This window comes from Moschus berezovskii, chromosome 20, assembly GCF_049115385.1.
Source record: "Moschus berezovskii isolate FMDL1 chromosome 20, NW_MosBer_1.0, whole genome shotgun sequence".
NCBI classification, from domain to species: Eukaryota; Metazoa; Chordata; class Mammalia; order Artiodactyla; family Moschidae; genus Moschus; species Moschus berezovskii.
Window position 1 is genome coordinate 35,551,936 of NC_142479.1, and position 12,243 is coordinate 35,564,178.

Here is a 12,243-nt window from a genome sequence, read left to right on the forward strand (position 1 = left end):
AATTAATTTTTTACTTTACAAGGTTTTACAAACAAGCATAAAGGGTAAGAAAATTTACCTGGTCTATTGTGGTGACATCTAGAATGAATTTGATGCATTTTCTGTATTACGTTAGCACTTTAACAATTATTGTATATGTGTATGTATCACATGTATACATATGATTTCAGATTACGAAGTACTGTTTCTAAATATTTCTTCCACGTCAGGCTGTGAGTTTCACCTCCTTTAATAGTCTGTAATTTGTTTCTGTGGCCTCCCAAAGAGGGACTGAGCAACAATGACAGAGATGAGGAGATGCAAGGATTGGGATCATGACACACGAGGGCGTCACAATGCCGAGATGAAGAATGACTGGTTTAGTCAGACTTGCCCTCACTGGCATGTTCATGCTTTGGGGAAATGCAGGTACACAAATTGTTTAGCCAAAATGAGTCTTGCCCAGCTGGGTTATAGTTTTCTTTCAAATGGGACACATATGCCTGACAGACACTGATACACGTAATCTGTATGCCTGAAAGCTGCTGCTAAGTCACTTCAGTTGTGTCCGACTCTGTGTGACCCCATAGACGGCAGCCCACCAGGCTCCCCCGTCCCTGGGATTCTCCAGGCAAGAACACTGGAGTGGGTTGCCATTTCCTTCTCCAACGTGTGAAAGTGAAAAGTCAAAGTGAAGTCGCTCAGTCGTGTCCGACCCTTAGCGACCCCACGGACTGCAGCCTACCAGGCTCCTCCATCCATCCTCTCACAAATTGCCAATTGCTTTCTATCAAGTACACACATACAACAATGTACGCTTGCCCATAAACAGAGGACAATCTCATTCTCAACATAATGTTTTAACATTTGTGCCCATTGTAAACAGATTTTTGCTCTGGAGTTACTTTTGGAAGACATTTTGTCCTCTCTCCAACAGTAATATTTTTAGAGTGCTTCTTCCAGTTCGCTTATTTGCAGAATTGTTTAAAGTAACACTAATTTTACTGCAGCAACCGAAACAAATGTTTCCATTTTGAAAATGTCTCCTGGAAAAATAAAGATTTGCAATTCAAATAAATGGGGAGATTGTTAGATTGTGGTAAGTAACATCGATGTTTACACTTACTTTTTTTCAAGAAATATCATCCAAAATATTCATTATTAAATGTTTCTTGAATGGATGTAGTAGGTTCTGTAGAAGTCCTTCTTATGAATTATGATTAATAGCATAGATGGCCTAATTCTCCATTCTCAACAGACAAGTGTTTATTAAGATGAATCTATCACTTTAGAAACTGAAAAGAAAGTGCACAGAACCAGAACACATCACTCCATATTAGGTTAAGCACACAACACAGTTTTCTTTTCAGAAAATTTATAATCCAGGAACAGTTTTCATGCGTTCCTCCCAAGTGAGTCTATTGTGTTTTGAAGGACTGCTCCAGAACTATAAAACCTGATCTCAATTTAATTCATAATTACATAATATATATTTTAAAGTATTCTGATTGAGTATGAGCTCAAAGTATTGGGGTTAGTGCTACCTCTTTGTATTAAATCAGTGTTTATAAATGTGATTCTGATTTCTGGGCAATTTTGTTGGCTTTTAGAACATTCATTTAAGAAATAAAGAACTGATATACTCAGGTGATTAAATTTTAATACTGTGATGTCAGGCAATAAAACACACTTTAAAAGGTAAAAATGAAGTAAAGATGGATTCTTAGAACAAGGGATGTTAATTTATTTCAACTTTATTGACTGATACTGGATGTGGCACAAACCAAAATTTTGTGCCTCATTTTGTTGTCCTTGCCCAACCAGAGAATCCCAGAACTGTAAACCTGGAAAAGACATTCCAGAGACCACTTGATTTCCTTCCCTGACTTCAGGAAGGGGAGAACCCAAACCTTCCAGGCAATCCATTCATATTTCTCTTGAACATCTGCAGAGTTAGACTTAAAACCTTCTTAGAAGGAAACTTATTTTGCTATAAAGTAATTGTTACATCAGTTGCCTGTGACTCCCTACTAAAGCCATATACTATATACATGCAGCATCTCCTAATTCTCTGTCTATTTTACAGAGAAACTGGGGCTAAAGAGAGTAATTTAACCAAGGCCACACTTCCTTTATGTGGCTGATCCAGGATACATATTCAGGTTCTGTCATTAACCCAGTAGTTTCTCAAAGGTAATGTATTTACCTACAAAACAATAAAATCAGTAAACACAAGCCTAAACCTATATTTCAGGAAAAGAGTTTCCTTGGACAATATAAATTAGTGATGAGATGATCACACTAGGTAACTCTTAATAAAAGAATATTCCACATAGGATAATCTAGACCCTCAAATCTGGCTTCGTATGACTACAAATCACACACACACCTCAAATCTGGCTTCGTTTGACTACAAATCACATACACACACACACACACACACACACACACACAAACACACACGTGAGCGCACGCGCTCAAGCCTTGCAGGGATAAAGTTCCAGGTCTTTCTTTGGGCATCAGTTTCGAGACTTCCAGAGTCGCAGATGTGTGTATGCCTACGTGTGACTAAGGAAAATAATAGCTGAATCACATCTGAGAGCGAATTTTCTCAAATGAAAAAAAATCTCTAACAACCAGGCATCCCAGCAGGCTTTTAAACCTCAACAGCTCTTCTCCCCAGACTAACCCAATCTACTCCTCTTCCCTCTCCCCGGTCCGTGAGAAATAAACCCGAAGGCCGAAGGTAGAAGGGGCGACATCCTGGCCCAAGCTCCGCTTTCTGAAGCCCATGGGGGCCCGGAATCCACGGTGCCAGATGGTCCCTGCTGTTGGCCGGGGAAAACGGAGAGCTCTCCGTTCGCGAGCAAGAGCAGGGCGTGGAGGTGAAGACAGCCGGAGTACACCAGGGGCCGCAGCAGTCAGACGAGGGCCTAGGAAAAGGTTACTGAGAACCTTTGCACAGGTTGCAGAGGCGTGCTGAGCGAAAATAAGCACCTCTCGCGCACACTTGTTCCCCCCTCAACCTCTCTACTCCGCCGAGCCGCATCAGCCCGCCAGCCTGCTAAGCGGAAGGCAGCGCGGCTCAGGGCCGGGCCCTGGCCCGCGCATGCGCCGCAGCCCCTCCTCCGCTCCCGGCTCCCCCTCCCCTCCCTCTTCCCCGCGGGTCTGGGGCGGCGGCGGCGGCGGCGGCGGCGCGGTGACGTCAGGGCGTTGGGGCAGCTCCTGTGACAGACGGAGCTGGAGCGGCGGGGCGGCGGCGGAGTCCGGCGGCCGAGATAGCGAGTGAGCGAGCGGACGAGCAGCGACCCCGGGGTCCAGGGAGCGGGAGGAAGAAGGAGGGGAGCGCTCGGGCGCGAGCTTAGAGCCACCGCGAGCGCCGGGCTTGGGCTCGAGCCCCGGAACGGCTGAGGAGCCCGCCCGCTGCCCTCCCCTCCCCCTCCCCGGGACCGGGCCCAGCGCGCCATCCTCCCCCTCCCTCCTTCCCTCCCTCCCTCCTTCCTCCCTTCCCTCTCCCTCTCCCCCTCCCCCGCCGGTGGATGGGAGTGAAGGACGGAAGCGGCCCTGCGGAGGCGGCGGTGCAGCGCTCCGGTAAGACGGGCGAGGGTCTGCGCCCTCCCTTATGCCTTCTCCACCGCGCTCGGGCGGCTGCGGGCCGGGCCCGGCGGCCTGACGATGTGGCTGCGCCGGTCCCCTCCCTCCCATTCTCCCCTCCCCCTGCCGCCGCCGCCTCCTCCTCCTTCTTCTTCTCTCCTCGCTCTCAAAATGGCGGCCGCGACGGCCGTTGAGTGAGAGACACGGGAGGAGGGGGGGACAGGCCGGGTAGGGCGCTGCCCTCGCTCCCCTCCTCCCTGGCCCGGGTTCTGGGGGTGCCAGGGCCGCCGCGGCTCCACCCGCGCGGCCTTCCCCGGGAAGGGATCGCCTTCCTCCCTTGGTGACTTAGCAAGAAAAGTATTCTTGGGTAGGAAGGGCGTGGAGAGCAGGTCGCTCTCAGATCTTGGGGAGAGGGTTCGGCTCTCCTCTCCCTGTCCGCGGAAGAGAAGCTCCGCAGTCCCCACCCCACCCCGCGGCGGGCGCTCAGGGACTGGGCTCTAGCCGCCTCGGCACTGTCCACCGGCCTGCAGGCGTTCCGTCCCCCACCTGTCCTTAGGATGGAGTTGACCTGAGAAGGATGGTCCAGCCTTTCCCTGGCCCCCCTGTGCGGTGGTTCAGCCCCTGCACCCACTGAGGAGGAGCGGCCTGACCCCACCGAACCATCCGCAGCATCCACCCACCAAATCCGGCAGGGTTTTCTTTTCTGCCGTCGGCTCCTTCAACGGGAGCTGCCTTTTGACGTTGTAACACTGAGCTTCGAGGCCCTCAGCCATTCTCCTTCGAATCTCCCCACTCGTATAGGAAACGCAGTGCCTGCCTTAACCTCCCAGGTGAGAAAATGCCTTTGAGGTGGTGGGCAAATTTTAACAGTACGTCTAAACAGAAGAATAGAGAGGAGGAGGAGGTTTTTCGGTATCTGAGACAAGAAAGAAAGGTGGCTTGGCTTTTATTTGTTGTTCTGCCTTTCTTCCGTGACTTAGCAAGAAACTCCTTGGGAGGAAGACAGGAGATTTTCTTTTGGGGTTGCCGTTTGGGTCCAGTCTGTATCAGTCTTTTGGTTAAGAAATTGTGCTTTGGAAGCGAAGAACCAGATTTGTGGTCTCCGTTCTCAATGGGCGATGTCATGCCAAGGTCCCCCCCTCCCCCTTTCCTTAAGAGGCAATCGGGAGAGAAGAAAGATATTACTGTTATTCCGACCTCTACTTTAACACACAATCCTTGAGATTTATAAGGTTTTAAAGGCTAAACGAAACAATTTTGCCGTTTTTGGTAATTCTATTTTTGTTGGGGGGTGGGTTGTTTTGTGTGAATTTCATTTTGAGCCTAGGGCGGAGGAAACGGTGCTTGGGCCTTTCATACCAGTAATGTCATCTCTCCCCTTTTGCCACGGTAGTATTTGCTTGAATTTTTTTTTTTTTAATTCCTTTTTTGCTGCAGCAGAGCTTGATTGCTGCGGGGTTCAGTCTTTTAATCAGGAAAATGTCCTGGTTGGGTAGGTCGGTAGTGATATAATGTTGAATATATTAAAAGCTTTTGCTTAAAGAATTCTGATTTGGATCTAAGGCATTAGCTACCTTTTAATCTGTCGTGGGTATCTTTCAGGACACAGTTTTGCAAAATAATTGGCAGTTGCAAATTGCAGTTTTTATTAAAGCATAAGAGTGATCTGTTTAGGGTGATTTATTCTTTCATGTTCTATTATAAATGATCATTGTTTGGATTGTTCACAAGGGGAGGATCTATCTTCTAAAACAAAGCTGTTATTTTTATAAATCAGAATGGAACCTAATTTTTCACAAAATATTTCTGTTTCTCTTGATTTTGATGGAGCTAGCCCTATTTCAGTGCCTCTCCCACCTCTTTTTTAAAAAATGGGCTAATATTTGTGGGTGCTGTGAACAGCCATTGAGCTGAGAAGACTGGGTGGAGTAAGAGCGCAGAAGCTGTGAAATGCTAGATTGCCCTTTCATGGCATTTTTCTCTTGCTTATGTTTTGTAAGGTTATTTATTTTGTAGCTAATTGGTGCTACAACAAAGGCATTTCTCTGTAGTAAATCTTAAAATCTATTGTTTTTAGTTTCTACCTTTTTTTTTTTTGCAAGGTGGAGTAAAAAGCAGTGTCCCTGCTCTAAAGCAAATACTTATTGTCTGTATATTACCTATATATATACATACACATACATATATATATGTACACACTTCTTAATGCTTTTTATTTAGTTAAGTAAATGTAAATTAACGAATACCAGAAATATTTGGCAAAAAATAGTAGAAATATTGTGAAAATCTAATGAGAACCTTATAGATGTTTTCTTTAACTTTAGTTTGCATTAAAACAGTAAAATCTGTGATTTTTAAATAATGAACATCAAAGTGAGTAAGAGAGGATAAGGTAATTTGTGTTAAATGCTGTTTATATAGACCCTTTCTCTTGTGTTGTCCTTTGGAAGAGATCTTTTAGTAAGGTACTGCCCTGAGAGGGTAGGTCATTATAATGTCTTGTATCAAGCATTCCTGTGAATAGTTGTTCTCAGAAGGATGTCAGATTGATGTTGTAAATGTGTTTTGATCGGCCTTATGACTGTTTGTCAGTGTATGATATATTTTTATATTTTTGTTATTTTTAACGTGATTAAAAAGTAGAAGGGTTCATGTGGCAAGGAATGAGGTTAGTGTTATGTGTCTAACATATCCTCACCCTTAGTGTTTGTAGCTGTTAGAGTGTACTAAGAGCCGAGATTTTTCAGTAGATTACTAGTTGATTAGGAGTTTAAAATAATTTGACTTAAGTATGAGAGCTTATATTTCCAAATGTGTATCTGGATATGTTTCTGATACATGTGGCAGAATCTTTTGCTTAATTTGGAGATCAATTTTTAAAATTCTTAATAATCCTATACTTATGAAACTTTTAATGAGATTGGGATGGATTAATTTTTTAGTAGAATTACTTGGTATCTTTTTTCCAGATACAGTTACTCTGGTATTTAAAAAAATTAGAGATGTTTCTGGACGGGAGAAATCAGTATAATAATTTTTGGTTTTCCAGCTAGAACATCCATGTTTCATTGTTTATATATTTTTTCAGTGTAAATGTTTCTCCCTCTTATGCAGTGTTACTGTATATATGACTTTATCTTACAGCTCATATTTTCAGTGTCCAAGAAAAAAGAGGATCTTTTTGTTTACCTGTGATTCATATTGTTCACAATTTGTTCTCTTAATTAGTAAGCCATAGAAACTGTAAGTTATCATCATTAGGATGCAGATATCTTAAAAAATAAACCCAAAGTAAAACCTTAGGACAATCGAAATGAATTTTCCAATTCTTCCCATTGAGTTCTAAAGCAGTGAGTCATGCACTCTTCTGCCAAAGGGACTTGAGGCTCGGTTGGTTTAACCACGCCTGTCATGTCTGCTGTGGTCCTAAAAGAGATTTCTCTATTTGCCTGTAACTTTCTGTTGTGAAAATATTTCTTTATGACTGGTAATCTGTTTTCATACACTTTGGAAAGAGAGAGAGTTTAAAGTAGAAATTCTTTGCCACTTTTACTGTACAACTTTTTTTTAATATAACTTAAGAAGTTGTTCTATTAAAAATAAACTATAGAAAAACAAACAAGAAACTGATGATATATGACTTTTGAAAAGAAAAAGCAAACCTGTTCTCCTAGTGCTTAGCTGTAGAGTGAATCTTAGTTGCTGAAGGCCAAATGTTTTGAGAAATGTGTATTTCATGAAGAAAGATGTTGTATTATATAAGCCTACTACTAAGTTCAGTGAAGGTTTTTTGAGTTGTTTTAGCTTTGTTGCTGGTTTGACCCAGCACTTTGGCTAGTCATTTAAGTGGAACCTTAGTTTAATTTCTGCTGTGTGTATAATTTTTAACCTTGTCATGACAGCTAAAAATTTTAATTGTTATATGTGAAATGCTTTATAGTCTTTGGAAGCAGATACTATAAGGACTTGGTATTTTGATCTGTTGTTTTCTCTTTAAAAGATGGCTTTTAGTTGAAACTTACCTAGTTAGATTGATCTGTGCTTTTGTCAAAGATACTTCTGGAAAAGTATCCTCTGAAGTTAATTGTCATCTAATGTTGTGAACATTTTCTTAGAAGTTTGTAAACATATTAAACATGGCATTTCATTTGTTCTGTCAGGTACTTTTGTGAAAGACTGGTATTTTTATGGATAAGAGAACTAAAATTTAGAGAATTTCTTTTCCCAAGGTCACATGTTGGGTTAGTAGCTAGAATGAGGTAAATACTGTAGTCAGTGAACTACTTGGGTATTGCCTTGCATAGTCAAACATTCCTTTTTCTTTTGACAAAATGGACTCTTTTCATAACTTTTTATGTTTGCTAATTTCTTTTCCAAAATGGTGAGAACTGGTAGCATTTATTGCCTGCTTCATTTAAATTGGCATTTATTCACATGATCTTATATTGCTATTTTGCTTGTATAAGGCATTTGAATAGGAACTTCCAGAAAATGCCTAATAATGCTTTATCATAGTATATTTATAATCAATGCTGCATACATATAAGTAATATTAATAAGTTGATATTAAATCAATATTTAAGTACATATAAGGGGTGATAATAAGTAAATAAATACTTTTAAAATTTGATTGAGTATGGGGTTCTGTGAAAGGAAACGTGCTATCCCGTAGTTCTTTGTAGTGGGTAACTTCCAGGGATCTCTCTGGAATTAAGGTGAATAAAGGAAAAGTCTTCATATATCCTTTACAGAGATTTTATGTTGTCCCAGGAACAAGGTAGCACTTCCGACATAGTTGTTTCAGGGTCACAGAACACTTACCTATAAGAAGTGAACTTACCCAACTAGACAAATTGCATTTACATTTCTGCTTGTTGCATTTCAATTATGTGTTCCTTGAGCTCTTATGTGCTCACCAGAATTACTGACAGTTAGCTGAGACTGATAAGAATTTTCCGAGAGATTCTTTTGATAACTGTGAAATTAAGAATCTGGGAAATTTTTCAGGAATTTAGTTGAAAGCTTATGTTTTTCAGGATTTGCATGTTGTAGATTTAATTCACTTTTAATCTATGACAAAGATACAAGGATATGTTTTATGATATTAGTATTTTGTGTGTGTAAGGCATCTATTTTATCTCATCTTTCCTTCCCTGTTTGTTTATTTTATCAAAAATATGCTGACTGCAGAAGAAAGGAAGGTGAAAATTAAGAGTCAGTTGTATTGGGAACTTCCTGATGGTCCAGTGGTTAGGCCTCTGGGCTTTCACTGCTGAGGGCCTGGGTTGGGGAGCGTTGGGGAGCCCACAAGCTGTGCGGTGTGGCCAAAGGAAAAGAAAATTAATTATATTGATTATTATTTGCTATTATTTTTGTTATTTTATTTTTAAAGGGTGGGGGAAAGCAATACATTTATCATTAGCAGAAAAAATTAGACAAAGCTGTTGACTAAAACCGAAATGAATATTTTAGATTCTAATCCTAGCTCTATCATTTTTATCAGCTATGAAAGTGTGTTAGTGTTTTAGTCATGTCTGACTCTTTGTGACCCCCATGGACCGTGCTCCTCTGTTCATTGGGATTTCCCAGGCAAGAATGCTGGAGTGGGTTGCCATTCCCTTCTCCAGGGATCGAACCTAGGTCTTCTGCAGTACAGGCTTTACTGTCTGAACCACTAGGGAAGTATCTGAGCCTTGAGCATTAAGCCTATTTTTTACCAGTAAGTGGATGATGTTGACAGTATCTAACTCATCGGGTAGTTGCTATTATTGAATAAAAGGCCTCTAAACCTTTCAGTAGATATTTTTTATTGTTAGACTTTTTTTAAGTAAGAGAATTAACATACTGCTTACTCATAAAAGTGGAAAAGACTCTGATGCTGGGAAGGATTGGGGGCGGGAGGAGACGGGGACGACAGAGAATGAGATGGCTGGATGGCATCACCGACTCGATGGACATGAGTTTGAGTGAACTCCGGGAGTTGGTGATGGACAGGGAGGCCTGGCGTGCTGTGATTCATGGGGTTGCAAAGAGTCAGACACGACTGAGCGACTGAACTGAATATAGCTCTTACAGTTTTAAGTATATTTCTTAAGAATTTTCAAAATTTCTTAGTAGGCAAGAAGTGCTGTGTAAATCAATACCAAATGGACTAATTCTGTTTTTTTATATAAAATTATATAAAATGCTTGCTTGCAAGCATTTTATTTAAAAACTTAAACTGCAAAATGTATTTATATTTTTATTTTAACAAAGCTTTTATTTGTACTCTTTTTTTTTTTTTTTAAGTAATGTGCTTATTTTATTATTTTATTTTGGGCTACTGGGGCTTTGTTGGCTTAGTTGCCCTGAGACATGTGGAATCTTAGCTCCCCAACCAGCTATTGAACTCATGTCCCCTGCATTGGAAGGTGAATTCTTTAACATTGGACCAGCAGGGAAGTCCCTTATTTGTACTTTTAAATATTAAAATAACCCCACATTTTTCCTGTTTGCTTTTTTAGAATACCTTTTTATTTTGGGATAATTTTAGATTTGTAGACAGTTTGTAAAGATAGTGCAGAGAGTTCTTGTATATACCCTGCCCCTAATTTCCTCCATTGTTAACATCTTATATTTCTGTGGTACATTTGTCAGTCTTGGTATCTCCTATTAGCTGAACTCCAGACTTGATTTGAATTTCGCTGGTTTTCCCTTAATGGCCTTTTTCTGTTCTAGATTTAATCCAGGCATTTGGTTGTCTTGTATCCCCAGTCTCTCCTGGTCTGTGACAGTTTCTCAGTCTTCCCTTGTTTTCCATGACCTTTATAGTCTTGAGGTCCTGGTCAGGTATTCTGTAAAATATCTCCCAAACTGGGTTTGTCTGATGCTTTTTCACGATTAGATGGGTTGTGGATTTTCAGGGAAAAAATACCACAGAGGTGAAGTACACTTATCACATCATGTCAGAGGCTGTGTGAAGCCCACAAAACATCACTGGTGAAGCTAACCTTTATCACTTGGTTAATGTAGTATTTGTCAATTGTCTTTTAAAGTTATTATTTTTCCTTTACCTTTTGGAAATGAGTCCAGTTACATGCCCTGATGGGGGGAGTATCAGTTTACATATGTCATTTGGAATTCTTCAGTAAGGCCGATTTACCTCCTCTTCCCCATTTATTAAAACAATTTACATCCATCAAGAAAATTTTGTTTAGGATTTTAAATAATAATTTAAGTAATCCTCATTTTATTCACATATTAACAGTGGTTTGAAGAATAAAGATCAGAGAAAGCCTTTGAAGGAGCTACATTTAAGTGAATTATATATCCCGGTAGAAATTATTCTGAGAGTAAAGTTCAGTGTTGGAATTTTAGAGAAGAGCTCTATATTTTGGGACTTGTTTGGAGGGAGACCGCTGTGATCTGAGCAAAGCAAATAGGGCATCTTATTCATCAGTGATGTGCTAGTATTTGAATCCTCCTTGTTCTTCCCTTTCCCTCAGAAAACTTGTAAGTACTGAAGCGGAAAAGAAAATATATTTGACTGACTGGACTCTTTAAAAGCAGAACTAAGATCTGTGTCCTGAAGGAGATTTATTTTATAATAAGGAGAATTTATAATTTGAGTGCAAGATAATTCTTTAGCATTGCAGTTACTACAGTTCTTGGCAGTTTTTTTTTTTAATTTATTTTTATTTTATTTTAAAAATATTTATTTATTTGACTGTGCCAGGTCCTTGTTGTGGCATTCGAACTCTTGGTTCCAGCATGCAAACCCTTGGTTGCGGCCTACAAACTCTTGGTTACAGCATGTGGGATCTAGTTCCCAGACCAGGGATTGAATTCAGACCCCATGCATTGAGAGCTCAGAATCGTAACCACTGGGCCACCAGGGAAGTCCCTAAAATTTATTTTTAATTGAAGGGTAATTACAATATTGTGTTGGGTTCTGTCATATATCAGCATGGCTCAGTCATAGGTATACGTATGTCCCTTCCCTCTTCTGCCTCCCTCCCACCTCCCACCCCATCCCACTTGGCGGGTGTTTTTATATCTTGCCCTTCCACTGTATCCTGGTAGGCTATAGTCCATGCGGTCGCAAAGAGTCGGACACAACTGAGCGTCTCCACTTCCACGGTATTACTTGCACAAAGATTATCATTGGGTTTCAACTTTTAAAACCCTTATTCAATACCATTACTTATTTTTGTTTCTCTTCTAAATTTTCATCAATTTTTCTGTCCAGCAAACATTTATTTAGATATATTCTATGCTTTTGAACTGTGGTGCTGGAGAAGACTCTTGAGAGTCCCTTGGACTGCAAGGAGATCCAACCAGTCCATTCTAAAGGAGATCAATCCTGGGTGTTCATTGGAAGGACTGATGCTAAAGCTGAAACTCTAGTTCTTTGGCCACCTCACGCGACGAGTTGACTCACTGGAAAAGACTCTGATGCTGGGAGGGATTGAGGGCGGGAGGAGAAGGGGACGACAGAGAGTGAGATGGCTGGATGGCATCACCGACTCGATGGACATGAGTTTGAGTGAATTCCGGGATTTGGTGATGGACAGGGAGGCCTGGTGTGTTGTGATTCATGGGGTCGCAAAGAGTTGGACACGACTGAGCAACTGAACTGAACTGAAGCATTGGTAATGCGAACATCATTGTGAGCCCTTGCCCTCAATGATC

General features: G+C 41.1%; 1 protein-coding gene across 3 annotated transcripts in view; it reads left to right on the forward strand.

Annotated features, from left to right (window-relative positions):
• Positions 1 to 3,232: 3,232 nt before the first annotated feature.
• PAFAH1B1 (platelet activating factor acetylhydrolase 1b regulatory subunit 1) overlaps positions 3,233 to 12,243 on the forward strand; it is a 66,217-nt gene continuing 57,206 nt past the window's right edge. Inside the window, exons 1-2 of one of the 3 annotated variants that reach the window (XM_055403669.2) lie at positions 3,233 to 3,570; positions 4,130 to 4,403. The gene's annotated coding sequence lies outside the window, so the exon portion shown is untranslated. Of the gene's footprint in view, positions 3,571 to 3,727; positions 4,404 to 12,243 lie in introns of those variants that run through there. The other 2 variants (XM_055403653.2, XM_055403662.2) reach the window with 2 other exon arrangements.